Source organism: Callospermophilus lateralis, chromosome 19, assembly GCF_048772815.1.
Source record: "Callospermophilus lateralis isolate mCalLat2 chromosome 19, mCalLat2.hap1, whole genome shotgun sequence".
Taxonomy (NCBI): Eukaryota; Metazoa; Chordata; class Mammalia; order Rodentia; family Sciuridae; genus Callospermophilus; species Callospermophilus lateralis.
This window is the reverse complement of record NC_135323.1, coordinates 2,057,430-2,072,228: the sequence shown is the minus strand read 5'-3', so window position 1 is coordinate 2,072,228 and position 14,799 is coordinate 2,057,430. Positions and strand designations below refer to the sequence as shown.

General features: G+C 48.1%; 1 protein-coding gene and 1 pseudogene across 1 annotated transcript in view; both read left to right on the top strand.

The window, feature by feature from the left end:
• LOC143406198 (HUWE1-associated protein modifying stress responses 1) overlaps positions 1 to 14,799 on the top strand; it is a 51,431-nt gene that overhangs the window by 30,046 nt on the left and 6,586 nt on the right. The gene's annotated exons all lie outside the window — the stretch shown is intronic.
• Positions 6,602 to 7,810, top strand: LOC143638313 (ATPase GET3 pseudogene; annotated as a pseudogene).

The window sequence follows — 14,799 nt, the reverse complement described above, 5'->3', positions numbered from 1 at the left end:
CTCTCTGCATATTGGAATCAGCCAGAATGTACCCCTGAAAAGCTTGATGGGACTCTCGGGTGGGGCCCAGGCACTAGGAGTTTTCAAGCTCTGACAGTACACAATCACTAATAATCACTGTCCTGGGCTGGGCCCCTCTTCCTATTAGCTGGTCAGTGAGGTTGGATCCTGGGGCCAGCCCTGAGGCTGAGGGCAGCCTGTTCTGTCAGAGGACATATGGGGCCCTGGCTGCCTGCCCACCCCCGCCTTCAGGCCTCCAGGCTTTGAGGAAGTCTTAGCATGACCAGCATTCCTCTAGGGCAGGGTGTCTTCTGGGCTTGGCAGGGGGAAGTTGGCACCCACAAGGCCCCGGGCATGATGAGTCATGGCTCACCAGGAGTGACCCTGCCTGGCTGGCTGTGTCACCTTGGGTTAGTTTAAAACAGATTCCTGGACTCCCCACCTACATACAAACACTGAATCCAAAGGTCTAGGGTGGGTCACACTGATTTTTTTTTTTAAGTAAATTAAAGTCAAATATAAGTGAATCTTACTACCCATTTACCTCTGTTTATATTTTAGGGTAACACTGATAACATGTTATTTTGAGGGGTTGTACAGAAAGATATGGGTGATTGTGTTCTGAGTAGTCTGCTGTTCCTGTGTGTCACATCATGAAGGGGTGCCTGGAGCCACTGACGCCTCTCAACCTCGAGGGGAGCTGGGCCAGGTCAAGCTGATGGATACAGCAGAAAACCAAGACCCTTGGTCCTGGAGCATGTCAGCCACGGCGTCAACTTGGCTGGAGCCTTGTTCACACGGAGCAGTTGCCCGCCCACTCCCCAGGCCCCATGGGGTCCCCAGTCACAAGTCACTGGCAGTACTTGAAGCAGCAGGCAGATGCTCATACAGCTCTTCCTGCACTTGGCCCTAGCCTCTGCCTCAGTTTCCCTAATGCTAGGGTGGGGTGACGGGTCTAGTGCTGTGGAAGTTGTCCCCTGGCAACCCGCCTGCAGGATGGCATTCTCCCCATGTCTCCAGGGTGAATTGAAGTGTTTAATTGTGAATTGGCCAGTTGAAGGTGGAGGCTGTCCCTTCTGTCCGTAGGTGAGAGGAATGGGGTGTTGCTGGGGGTGGTGCATTCCTCGTTTGTGTACCTGCTGTGAGGGAACTCTGTCCCCAGTGATGCACTGCCTTACCCTAGGTGCCAGGGGCGCGCCAGCAGGTGGGCTCTTGCAGAGCTGCCTGTGAGCCCACACCAGTCACTTCACCTGCCCAGATGGAAGCCTGCAGCCTTCAGTGGGCTGCCTTCCCCCTGTGCCAGCCTGCAGCCAGGTCCTGCCAGGGCTACTTCCTGGCACAGGCTGGTAGGGGACAGACAGGCTCCAGTGGAGGCCACTTGAAGCGGGAGGCATGGGTCATTCCCAGGCTCTGGGGTCTGAGCTGGCCTTTCTGAACCTCCAGAGGCCTCCCTTTGTCACCATCAACCCTAGCTGCAGATGGGACCTGGGCTGTAATGTCTGCTTCTGGGTGCCCTTGTGTCCCTTGTCTCTCATCTGGTCTTGGGGTTTTAGTTACTGGTTTACTTTTGTTTGGGGTCTGCTTTCCTGGAGGGCAGGGTCTGCATGTGTCATTCACTGTCTGTCACCAGGTGGATGTCCAATGAGGGAAGGAGGGCATTCCCATCTACAGCTAGGAGGAGTGCCAAGCCAGGATCCGAGCCCAGGTTTGTCTGGATTCTGTGCTTTCTGGAAGATACTTTGAGCCTTTCTTGTGGTGTTCAAGCTTGGGTTCAAATTCAGGGGGGATTTGGAAGCATGGACCTTTAGGAACCTAGGTTAAGTGGAGGTCACATAACCAGAGCCCGAGTTTCCACATCTGTAAAGTGGGCATGATAAAGGAAACTATGGCACACCATTTAGCTGGCTCTTCGCAGGCCTATAATACCTTTGGGGGCCTAGCCTGTCAAGAGACCTGTGCGACCTGCTGATCCTGGTCCACTCGGATGCATCTAGACTGCATCTGAGACCTTTCCAGCAGTCACCCCATTCAGTGATGCAAGAAAACCTGGAGCTTCTTCCCACACACCTCCTCCACCCACCTCTGTGTACCCCGAAAGGCCTAACCTCCTCAGGCCATCTAGGTTGGCCTTGAGCCCCCTAAGTCCGGGCACCCAGCATTCTCTGGCAGTGACTCACTTCCTGTTTGGGCCGAAGAATGTGGAGACAAACTACGGAGACAAACTACGCTGAGCCAGCTCCATGGAAACACTGGGCCTGCCCACCAGAGCCTTAAAGCTACAGTCGACAGAGCAGCTTATCCTGGGGTGCTGACAGGGGTCTGGAAACGGGGTGGGGCTTGAATGCAAGGGGTCCTGCTGCCACAACCCACCACTCAGACTTTGATTTTTTGGTTCCCTGAAGGAACTCCCTGCTGCCTTCACCCTTCTCCAGGACCCAGGGAAGGTCTGCATGCCCGACCTTGTCTGCCAACCATTAACTTGCCCGTCTAGACCTCCGTTATATTTTGTCTCAAACTGGTAATAACACTCCAGGCTTCTAAAAGATGTTGTTTGTCAGTGTATGGGGACAGGTAGTGAGCAGAGCTGGCAGCCACCAGAAGGTGACTTGCGGAGCGACATGGGTTTAAACACTCCCGCGGTTGTCTTTGGCCTCCCTTGGGCCAGGATGCCTGGAGCGTGGGCTAGTGACCTTCTAGTACCTTCTGAAACGGGCTTAGCTTTCTGGGCCTCACCTTCCCCACCTGCTGGCCCGGGATTTAGGCTTGTGGGTTGGGAGCTCAGGAGCCAGTAAATTGCTTGTTTGGGTTTAGGGCCTGCTTCCTCATCCCCGAATTTCTCATTTTCAGATTTGCAGATGGGCCTCTGGTAGCACTCTGAGCCTCCCTTCAGGGCTTTACCTGCAAAATTCCTAGGTCCCAATTGTGGCTATGACCCATCTGCTAGCCTTGGGCTGAAGACCAACCATGTGGGAGGGTGGGGCTGAAACAGGAAGCCGGCCAATCCCGCAGGAATTCTTGTAAAGCTGAGACCTTAATGAAGGGCCATCACTCTGATAAGTAGCCCACCTCTGTCTCCAGGGTGCTTTGTGGGCATTTCCCATTTCATAGTTTCCCCAGCTCCAGAAGCAGTGTATGGGCCTGCCTTGTTGACCATCAGAAAGGGGATGCCCAGCTGGAGCTCCAACTTGAGGTTTTTATCTCTAAAGTCTGAACTCTGCCCATGTGACATTTCTTTGATCTGTATCAGTGGAGCTTGAAATTCAGTGGGAAAGTATCACATTTGGAACCGTGTTATGTGTTTAACTTTGCTTTTTACGTACCCTTGGTAAATGGTAGTGTTTCATGGTCTAAGGGTAGGGAGAGGTTTCTCAATTATGCCTTTTCCCACTGAACTATACTTCCAGTTTATGATAAAAATGGAGCTCTTTTATTAAAAGGCTGGCTTAGAATACTAACGCTTCAAAGAATAACATCACACATCAGGACTACAAGTAATGCTGAGGTTCAGTTTCTGGAGCCAGGCTGCCCGATTCGAGTCCTGGCTTTAGCACTTAACCAGTCATGTGATCTTAAGCAAATCCAGTGAACTTCTTTGGGCCTCAGTTTCCTCGTCTGTAAAACATGGATAATGATAGTTTCTTTTAAGTGGTTAGGGGGCTTACATGGATTTAATGACTTTATAAAGTCTCTAGTACTTGCCATACTGTCAGTATTGTACTATCTATGTATTTATTAAACAGACTAGATAGATACAATATAGAGTGGTCCTTAGACATCACAGATGGAGCTAATATCCCCTGTCCCCAAAGCCCTAATTTTCATGCTTTCCCCAGAGGTAATTTCTGATCTGGCCTGGGGGTTAGCAAACTACAGGCTGCGAGCCAAATCCAACTCACTGTCTCTGTAAATTTTTATTGCAATACACTTGATTTCGTCTGTAGTCTACCTGCCTTCTTGCTACAACTGACCCCAGAGCTGAGTAGTTGTGACACAGACAAACATTTGCTCTTTCACCTTTTGAAGAAAGAAAGAAAGAAGGAATGCAGAGGTGCATACCTGTGATCCCAGCAATTTGGTAGGCTGAGGCAGGAGGATCCCAAATTCAAAGCCAGCCTGGGCAACTTAGCCAAGACCTTGTCTCAAAATAAAAAGGACTTAGGATGTAGTTCAATGGTGAAGCATCCTGGGTTCAATCCCTGGTACTGGAAAATAAAGAATGCATAGTTGAGAAAAGGAAATTTTGAAATAAAGAGAAATTGCAACTTAATAATAGCAATGATTAAAGTTAGCTGCAGGCACAGTGAAGTAGGGTAGCTTCTCCATAGAATACCTGATTTATGTGAGAATTTGGTGTTCTGTCAAGTAACAATGAGAGGGAGGGTTTCATGAACTAATAGTGTTGGGAAAAGAGATTATTGCAGGGAGAATAGATGAAGTTAGAGCATAAATTCATGTATACATTAAGACAGATTAAAGGCCTAAATGTATAACATTTAAAACTGGAGGAATATATAATGAACCTTATAAATGTAAAGACAATGGACAGTAGTTTCTAAAACATTGATTATGAACATAAATATAAATTTCAACAATATAATCAAAATCAGAAGGAGAATGGAACTACGACAAGAATGGACGATTTAAATTCCCTGATCCACATACTGGTACAGACAGACACATTTTTATATATGAATAAGAAGTAACGTCAGCTGGGTGCTGTGGTGCATGCCTGTAATCCCAGGGGCTCCTGCTGAAGGCAGGAGGATCACAAGTTCAAAGCCAGCCTCAGCAACTTAGCAAGGCCCTAAGCAACTCCGTGAGACCCTGTCTCTAAATAAAATTTAAAAAAGGGCTGAGGACGTGGCTCAGTGGCTAAGCACCCCAGGTTCCATTTCCAGTACCTCCCCCCGCCCCCCCCCCAAAAAAAAAAACACAACAAAGTGATATGTCAAAAAGGAAAAAATGAAAAAAATGTGAACAGGGAGTTTTAAGAGGCAGAAATCCAAACGACCAATCAATATATGAAAAAAATTTTGACATTTCCTTGCTGGTAGTTCTGATTTTAAAAGCGGACACTATTTTGACTAGGTTTTAAAGATGATGGTCAGTACTCAGTGCTGGGGAGCCAGAGCTGATGTGCTCTCTCTCAGGCTGCTCCTGGGACATGCTAAAGCATTTTCAGAAAATAAATTGGCCAAATCTATTGAGATCTTTAAAACTGATCCTAGTTTTGCATCCTGTGGTCTTATCTCTACACCTATTTTCATGAGAGTTGAGGAGCTGATTCAGTGGTCACCTCAAGACCTCCTGCAGAGGACTGGGTAAACATCTTGTTATAGTTTCATTAGATGTAACCCGTGCTCTTCAAGACCTGGGGAAGTGCTCCTAAAGATGGGGATCGGCCTGGCCTAGGGGAGCAGCAGAGTATGCAATAAATGCTAGCTGCTGTCATGTGGACATTAACCCTCCAGCGACCTCCTTCCTTCTCTTCTCCCATCCGTCCCTCCTTTAGCTCCCTCCTTGCTCAGCTAAGTGTCCTGGCTGCCCGAATCACCCTGAGCCAGCTGGGGAAGGTTGTGGGCTGCTGGTTCCTGGTCACCGGAAGTCTCACCCTCCAGGAAGCAGCCCTGGCTCAGGAAAGTGCAGCCTTCCCTTTGGGGTGTTCCCTGACCTTCAGCGGGCTCTGTTTCTGGCTGGGCACTGCCATCTAGAGGCTCCTGGACCGCAGGGCATCTGACCCTTGCAGCCCCTGGGACACTGGGAGAGGGCAGAGAGGGGCCCTCTCTTTACTTTGTCGGGTGACCCCTTGAACAGCTGCTCTTTTCCTGAAAGTCAGCACTAAAAGACCCTCCCAGCTGCCTATGTCAAGATCCTAAGGGGGCAAAGAAGCCTTTGGAAGAGACTTTCTGAGACGGTGGCCCTTGGACCCATACCAAGGTCACCTGGTGGGAGACTATTAGTAATAACTAGCAGAAATTTCTGGGCCTGTCTCCAAGCCCCTGACTCAGACCTGGCTGGCAGAGAAGGGGTGCTAAATATCTAAATTATAGCCTGTCCCCCGCCCCTGGGCAATTCTGAAGTAATTCTGAAATTTGAGAACCAATGACACAGACCAGGGACACTTTGTGATTTGACACTTTTTATTTGGCGATGGTGACTTGGCATAGACCCCATGAAAATCTGATAAAACCACAGATTCCCTCCCTGGAGAAATGCACACAGATACTTCTTAGGTTTCTTGAGGCTCTGAGGCTCACTCTTGTGCTGTGGACCCAGGACAAGGAATAGTATGTGTTTACTGACCTCTTGTTTGGTGCCAGACACTGTGCCTGGGGACACAGTGGTGGACAGGACCCAGTTGCTGCCCATGTGGAGTTTATAGGGTAATGAGGCCAGGCAGGCAGTTCTAGGCAGTGGGAACAGCCCTTGCAAAGGGCCTGGGTGGAGCGAGTATAGATGAAAAGAACAGAAGGCAGTTTGGGGACCCTTGGAGAAGCAGGAGGGGGACCACTGGAGAAATGGAGGGATGGGCAAGGCTCAGACCAGGCCAGACAGGATAAAAGACTCAGTCTTCACTTCAAGACTGATGAAGGGTTCCAAGATGGCGGCGGGGGTGGCCGGGTGGGGGTTGAAGCAGAGGAGTTCGAGGATGCACCTGATGTGGAGCCACTGGAGCCCACGCTTAGCAACATCATCGAGCAGCGCAGCCTTAAGTGGATCTTCGTCGGAGGCAAGGGTGGCGTAGGCAAGACCACCTGCAGCTGCAGCCTAGCGGTCCAGCTATCCAAGGGGCGTGAGAGTGTTCTGATCATCTCCACAGACCCAGCCCACAACATCTCAGATGCTTTTGACCAGAAGTTTTCCAAGGTGCCTACCAAAGTCAAAGGCTATGACAACCTCTTTGCTATGGAGATAGACCCCAGCTTGGGCGTGGCGGAGCTGCCCGAGGAGTTCTTTGAGGAGGACAACATGCTGAGCATGGGCAAGAAGATGATGCAGGAGGCCATGAGCGCCTTCCCAGGCATCGATGAGGCCATGAGCTACGCTGAGGTCATGAGGCTGGTGAAGGGCATGAACTTCTCGGTGGTGGTGTTTGACACGGCACCCACGGGCCACACGCTCAGGCTACTCAACTTCCCCACCATCGTTGAGCGGGGCCTGGGCCGCCTCATGCAGATCAAGAACCAGATCAGCCCCTTCATCTCACAGATGTGCCACATGCTAGGCCTGGGCGACATGAACGCAGACCAGCGGGCCTCCAAGCTGAAGGAGACCCTGCCTGTCATTCGCTCCGTCAGTGAACAGTTCAAGGACCCTGAACAGACGACCTTCGTCTGCATGTGCATGGCTGAGTTTCTGTCCCTATACGAGACAGAGCGACTTATCCAGGAGTTAGCCAAGTGCAAGATTGACACCCACAATACCATCGTCAACCAGCTTGTCTTCCCGGACCTCGAGAAGCCCTGCAAGATGTGTGAGGCCCGCCACAAGATCCAGGCCAAGTACCTGGACCAGATGGAGGACCTGTATAAAGACTTCCACATCGTGAAGCTGCCGCTGTTACCGCATGAGGTGCGGGGGGCAGACAAGGTCAACACCTTTTCTGCCCTCCTTCTGGAGCCCTACAAGCCCCCCAGTGCCCAATAGCACCACCACCATCCCCAGCTGCTGCCATTTCATACCTACCTACTCCCCTCCTGGGGCAGAGTTTGCACAAAGTCCCCCAGAGTACAGGGGGAGCCACTTGGGGGGTGGGAGACAGAGAGAGGGTCTGTTCCCCCTGGTGGGGCTTGGGGGAGCTGTAGTTGCCCCCCACCTCTCCCTGCCTCTCGCTCCTCAATAAAATAATCTTAAACCACAAAAAAAAAAAAAAAAAAAAAAGACTGATGAAAACCACACACACACATTTTTTTTTCAAGAGAATTAAAAACAGGTTCACCTAAAAACATACATGTGGCTGGTGCTGCACACCTGTGATCCCAGCGGCTCGGGAGGCGCAGGCAGGAGGCTCACGCATTCAAACCCAGCCTCAGCAATTTAGCGAGGTGCTAAGCAACTCAGACTCTGTCTTTAATAGAATACAAAATAAGGCTGGGGATGTGGTCAGTGGTCGAGTGCCCCTGAGTTCAATCCCCGGTACCCCCCTCCGCAAAAAACGAAAACAAAAAAATGTACACCAAGTGTTCATAGCAGCGTTATTTATATTAGCTCCAGAGTATAATAGTCTACATGTCCATCAATGGATGAATAAACAAAATATAGATATCCAAACATTATTCAGCTGTAAAAAGGAATGAAGCACTGATTCATATTGCAACATGGAGGAACCTTGAAAAGATGATGCTCTCTGGGTGCCGTGGTACACGCTGTAATCCCAGCAACGGGAGGCTGAGATGGGAGGATTGAAAGTTCAAGGTCAGCCTGGGTAACTTAATGAGACCCTGTCTCAAAATAAAAAATCAGAAGGGGTGGGGATGTGGCTCAGTGGTAAAACACTCCAATTTCAATCCTCAGTTTCAATGCTAAATTTCAGAAGTCTGACATGAGAAATCGTGTATATGTAATTCCATTTATACACAATGTTCAGGGAATAGCTGTGGCTGGGGAAAAGCAGGATTGGGGGTTCTTGCTGGGGTAAAGAAAAGCTCTGGAATCAGACAAATGGTGACGGACATAACAACTTTAGGAAGCACACAAAACTCGCTGAACTGTACCCTCTGAAGTGGGGAGTTTGACGTGAATTCGACCTCAGTAAGAAAGGTGCAGATATTATACGCACTTACAATGATACGGAGGTTCAAAGAAAAGAAGTTTTGAGGGGCATCTGATGTATGTTCTCGAAGTTTCCCCTGACTGCAGGGGAGAGGGGACAGAAAGGAACAAGAGGGTGCAGCTCACTAGTTACAAGACTCTGGTCTAGGGGAGGCTGGGATCCCAGACTAGGTGGGGGAACGGGAGCCAGGATGATTTGTTAAGTTCACAGTGAACTAGGACCAGGGCAGGATGGTGGGTTTACAATGAAGGATATTTATTTTTTTTAAAAAATTTTTGTGGTACTGGGGATTGACTCCAGGGGTGCTCTACCACTGACTACATCCTCAGCCCTTTTTACTTTTTATTTTGAGACAGGGTCTCGCTAAGTTGCTCAGCCCAGCCTGGAACTTGCGATCCCCCTGCCTCCGCCTTCCCAGTTGCTGGGATTACAGGTGTGCACCACCATACCTGTCAGCGCGAGAGAGCACTTTGAGTCTGTCCTTTGGGGAGTGCGTTTGTTCATGTATTTCTGCTTGGCCCTCCCAGTGGTGCTGGCTGGTTGTGGTGGAGTTTCCAGCTGTGCCTCTGGAGCGTGGGCAGCCCCTGACTGCTTTGTCTTTGAACTCTTCATTGAAGATTTTTTTTTTTTTTGTACTGGAGATTGAACCCAGGAGCGCTTAACCACTGAGCCACATCTGCAGCCTGCTTTTTATTTTATTTGTTTATTTTGAGACAGAGTCCCACTAATTTGCTTAGGGCCTTGCCAAATTGCTGAGGCTGGTTTTAAGCTTGCCACCCTCCTGCCTCAACCTCCTGAGTCGAGTTGCTGGGATTACAGGCATGTGCCACCATGCCTGGCCTCACTGCAGATTTTTTTTTTTTTTTTTTTTTCTGTTACCAGGGATTGAACCCAAGGGCACTTAACCAGGCACTTAAGTTATGTTGTCAGGACAAAATGGCTTCAATCCAGAGCATGATGTACCTGGCATATCTCAAGCTAATATCCAAGAGTCAGGCAGAGTGCCTCGTGCTGCCAGGGTCCAGTTGTAAGGTGCCACGTAGCATGCTAATGTTTTTTTTCTTTTATGCTGGAGATTGAACCCAGGGGTGCTGTACTGCTGAGCTATACCTCCAGCCCTCTTTAGTTGTTAATAGGGTCTGGCTAAGTTGTGCAGGTTGGCCTTGAACTTGTGCTCCTCCTGCCTCAGCCTCCTGAGTTTTGGGGATGACAGGTGTGGATCCCTGTGCCTGGCTGGTTTTGTCTATTTATAGTATGCTGGGAAAGGATTTTGGGAAACTGACCAGGGTTACCCCAGGGCAATCATGGAGGTCAGACTGGAGATGGCCATGGTCAGGTGTGCAGAATCCACAGACCTTCTCACAAGTCATCTTGTCCTGCCCACTCCCAGTCTGAGCCCTGCCCAGATGCCATGTGCATCCAGATTTAAATCTTCCAAGTGGAACTGGCTGGGCACTCCCTGCCCAGGACTTGACCCTAGACTGTCCTGCCCACTCCGCACCCACCACCCTGGACCCCTCTCCCTTTGGGAACAGGCCCAGCCCTTTCTCACCTGGGAACCTCTATACCTGCTAGTCCCTCGGGCTGGGGCTCCCTGCCCTGCTGGGTCCCCAACTTCCTTTAGCCCTTGGTCTACCCCGGGCCCTTCCCAGCCGCCCCTACGGGTTCTGCCCCTTTCGCGTCTTTGCCCTTCTCACTCTTGTCCCAGTTCACCATTATTGGTTTATTTCTGTTACTTCTGTTTCTTACCCACTTCCCTTTTTGGGGGCGGGGACTACCTCTTTTTTTTTCCTCACTCCATACCTGGCATGGTGCATGAGAGCACCTGCCTAGCATTGGTCAATCAGTGGGCCCACGGGGTCTGACGGCAGGGGACTGTGAGAGGCAAGGCCTAGTGGCAATGTGGGGGAAGGGAGACCCCTGAGTCCTGAGACTCCCCAAAGCCCCCCTGCTCCTTCCTGACCTCTCCCTTGCTCCTGTGCTTTCTTCTCTCATGCTCTTCCCTTGTCCAGCTCGCCCTTCCACTGGACTGTCCCTTGTTGGGAAGAGCAAGATGGTGGGCTTGGACATGGAGCTTTCCTACAGGGGGGCTATAGAGGGCAGTGACACTGTCCTTATAGCCATAGGGAGCCCTGGATGGAGGCAGAAATTTCTGAATAACTCACAAGCCCTTCAGGACAGGAGCACAGCAGACCCCTCCTCCACCTTACCCCGAGGGGGAGGACACCACTGTTCCTGGCCACAGGGGTGGCTGCACTTTACACAGTTCTGTTTGATAAAATAAACAGCAACTTGTCTAAAAGAGTAAATTTCTCTTTTTGTTTTGTATTACTCTTACTTTTTCTTTTAACAATTATAATTATTAGTATGTATTAATTGTGCTAATTAATGGACTTGAGTGCGTCATTTCCACACAAGCCCATATCCTGCTTTGATCACACCCACCCTCCCCTCTCCTGCCCTCCCTTCTCTCCCCCCTCCTAGGCTCCTTCCCCTTCCCTAATCATCTCTCTTCTGCTTTCAGATCCTGAATTTTTAAAAACATTAATTTCCACATATGAGAACAAACATGCAATACTTTTCCTTCTGTGTCTGGCTTAATATGACGTCTTCCAGTTCATCCATTTTCCTGCAGATGACATAATTTCATTCTTCTTTATGGCCGAACAACACTCCATTGTGTGTACATCTCACAAATAAATGTATGTATTTATCCATTCATCAGCTGACAGACACCTTGGCTGATTCCACATCTTGGCTCTTTTGAGTAGTGCAGCAATGCACAGGGTTGTGCTGGTCTCTCTCTTGTATGCTGACTTCATTTCTTTCAGGTATATACCCAGGGTGGTACAGCTGAAAAATGTGATGGTAGCTCTCTTTATTTTTATTTTTGTCATTTTGGGTGTTAAGCCCAGGAGTGCTCTACCACTGAGCTATGTCCCTAGCCCTTTTAAAAAATTTAAATTTTGAGACAGGGTCTTGCTAAGTTGCCCAGGCTGGCCTTGAATTTATGATCCACCTTCTTTAGCTCCCAGAGTGGCTGGAATTACAGGCATGCAGCATTGGAGGTGGTTTATTTTTTAGTTTTGAGGAACCCTCATACTGTTTTCTATGGTAGCTGTGCTAATTTATATTCCTGCCAACAGTATATGAGGGTTCTTTTTACTCTTCATTCTTGTCAGCAATTTTTTAAAATAAAAGAGTAAAATTCTGAATTCATGACTTTTGTATAATTTTTCTCTGCTGAGCAATGTAGAGAGGTTTATAACTCATACTTTACTAGAGCAAGGTACATGAGAACAAGCGCCACAAAATATTTTGCAAATCTTAGCTCATTACTTTTTAACTCTGTGACCTCAGTCACGCTGCTGTCATCTAAATCTAAATCTCATCTGTTATAAGAAATTAACAATAGCCTCCACCTTTGGGAAAGACTGCCCATTTTCCCCCAAGATCCATTCTCCCCTGACACTGGGAGGGAAATATAACAGTATACACAGAATAAGGACTACATTTCCCAGAGGCCCTTGCAGCTATGTGTAGCCATGTGATCAAGGAATGACCAATGGGCATAAGATAAGTGGTATAGAAAACTTCTCAGGGTTGTTGCCCTACCACTCCCCTTCTTCTTTCTACTGAGTTGGGTTGCAGGCATAAGGGTTGGAGACAGAGCCACCATCTGCAAAGTGAGGTCACTTTGTGAATGAAGAATGGGAGGTATTCACAGTGGACCAAGGAAACAGGAGAAAGTCCTTTCCCTGAAACTCTGGAGCCATCACACCGGCCCTAGACCACCTAGTACCAGGTTTTTATGTCACAGAAAAGTAAACTTCTACCTTATTTAGGCCATTGCCATTTTGTGTTCTGTTACTTATACCTGAGCTTGATTCTTTATTAGCATCAAGCTTGTCCAGCATGTGCAAGGCCCTGGATTCAATCACTCATTAGGATGTGCTACCTCCTAGATTTCTTGGGCGGATGAGATGAAGTCACGTGTAAACTGCCTATCGAGGTTATAGCACATTGTAAGCCCTTAGTAAATGGCTTTTATTATTAGCTTCTCTAGCGTCAAATCATGATGACTGTCCCCTGTGAGAACTCTGGAGATGAGTTCTTCTGGGGAAGAAAAATAGATCAGGTGGTTTTTTGTTTTGTTCCTAAGAATTATAAAAAAGGAAACAGTCTGATCATAAAGAACCAATTCAACTAGAAATGATATCATTTGAATTCTTCTGTTTACAGATTTTAGCTGACAAAACAGCCCCTCAAATTTGCACGGTGTTTTAATCGCAAGGAAAGCTGAACATGCTTTTAAATAGCAGTGTTTACAAACACATAGCTCCATTGCTCCGCATTTGACACCCAGCCTTTCAAAACAATTCAGTCACATTCTTCTCCTGTTTTTTTTTTTTTTTCTTTTTCCAAAAATGTGGCTGAACACTTTTTAGGGGCCAGTGGCCTGAGTTCACCTTTGTGCTTTTAACTTATGGTGGTGCATTTATCAAATACTCAATAATATGTACTGTTGACGTGTGCTGTTGATATGTACAATGATATGTTTGTTGAGTTTCTTTTCTTTCTTTCTTTTTTTGCTGCTGGGGATTGAACCCAGTGTGCTCTACCACTGAGCTATGCCCTCAGCCCTTTTTATTTTTTATTTTGAGACAGAGTTTCTCTTAGTTGCTGAGGTTGGCCTTGAACTCGTCATCCTCCTGCCTCAGCCTCCAAAGTTGCTGGGATCACAGGCAGGCACCACCACATCTAGTGTCTAAGACCCTATTTAGCTCTCAAGTTCTGGATTCTGCAAAATATTGTTCAATTTCAGAACCCAAACTTGATTATGAAGGAATCCTGAGGGAAAAAGCACAAGGACAGCAAAACTAAAGAAAGAGAATTGTTACAAAGTTTATTGTTAGGGATGAAAAGGAGAGAAGATGAAAGTCAAGATGGTTACTCTTTAACATTTGAAAGGCAACCACAGAAACTTACCAACACTAAATATAACATGGAAGGAGAAGATGTTTTCTAGTATTATTTTACATAGATAGAGGTTTCTTTTGAAAGTACATACTGGTATTTTGGTTATGAGATAAGGTATTTTACATATTAACTCTGTTATACACTGATAGAATACATTCTGTACAATTATAGAGAAATTGCTATATAGACGACTCCATTTAAAAAATGGGGTGCATTTTGTTTTATTTGCTTATTTTTCTAGGGTAGTAGAGATTGAATCCAGGGCCTTACCCATGCTGGACAAGTCCTCTACTTCTGAGCCCTCTCCCCAGTCCTTTTTATTTTATTTTGAGACAGGGTCTCTCTAGTTGCCCTGGCTGACTTTGAACTTCTGATCCTCCTGAGTCGCTGTGATCCAGGCCTGTACCACTGTACTGGCCATTATTTATTTAACTTTTATGGTGCGGGGATGGGACCCAGGGCATTGTGCATGCTAGGCCTGTTCTCTACCACTGGGAGGTAGGAAGTGTAGCTCAGTCCTTGAACTTGAGTCCTCCTGTCCCAGCCTGGGATCGCAGGTGTGCACCCTGCACCAGTGTGCCTGGGTCTTCCCTCTTTTTCTTGAGTTACATTTCTTGAGTTATGGCTGATTATTTTTATTTAGGCTAATCCACATCTAGGTTTTAGCAGTTCTTGGCTCAAGGACAGGGGAGAGAGGAGGAGGTGAGGACAGAGAGGGGCAGAGGCTGCTAGAAGGACGCTGGCCTGGTGAGGAGGGCCACCATGGTGTCGGCACGGTGCCGCCTTTGACTCAAAGATGGGCTCTCGGGGAGTCCCTGGGGCCAGGTTGGGCTGCTTAGAGCTTGTGATGAGAATCGGGTGCTGCGGCAGCCTCTGCAAGCAGGACAAATACAACCTGTCAGCATCTTGCTGCTGATTTATTAGAAATGACTTCTGAGGTTTTTCCTGGGGGTGACTGAGGCCCGCTGTGCCTGGGTCTCTTTTTCTCCTGTCCCTATTGGGGGCTGAGTCTGGTTCATTTGCTGTCTCCTGCAGTGCCTTGGGCA